This window comes from Elephantulus edwardii, unplaced genomic scaffold (assembly GCF_000299155.1).
Source record: "Elephantulus edwardii isolate Elephantulus edwardi_28Jun2011 unplaced genomic scaffold, EleEdw1.0 scaffold00194, whole genome shotgun sequence".
NCBI classification, from domain to species: Eukaryota; Metazoa; Chordata; class Mammalia; order Macroscelidea; family Macroscelididae; genus Elephantulus; species Elephantulus edwardii.
The window spans coordinates 4,250,456-4,250,880 of NW_006399944.1; positions in this window are offsets into that span (position 1 = coordinate 4,250,456).

Sequence of the window (425 nt, forward strand, 5' to 3'; positions counted from 1 at the left end):
GCACATAAAAACACCAACAACAATCCAGGCTGTAGTTTTCTCAATTAATTGTTAATGTTTCAGATTGTTGGACAATGACTAAGGATGATAGAAGAAGAATAGATGCCTTCCATTGTGATGCCAGAGAAGAGTCTTGCATCTACCATGGACTGACATAAAAACAAATAGGTCTGTCTTTGAGAGGTTGAAACCAAGTTTCTCCTCTGAGGCTACAATTTTGAAGCTCCACCTGGACACGTGGCCAGGAGAGATAGGTCCTTGAGAAGGACATCATGCTCGGAAGGGTGGACAGACATTGAGGGAGGGGGAGACGCCGTACGAGATGGATTGATACAGTAACTGGGGCAATAGGGGTTGGTGTGTCAGAATAAGTGAGACTGGCTCAGAACAGGGAAGAGTCCAGAGCTTTTGTACACAGGGTCGCC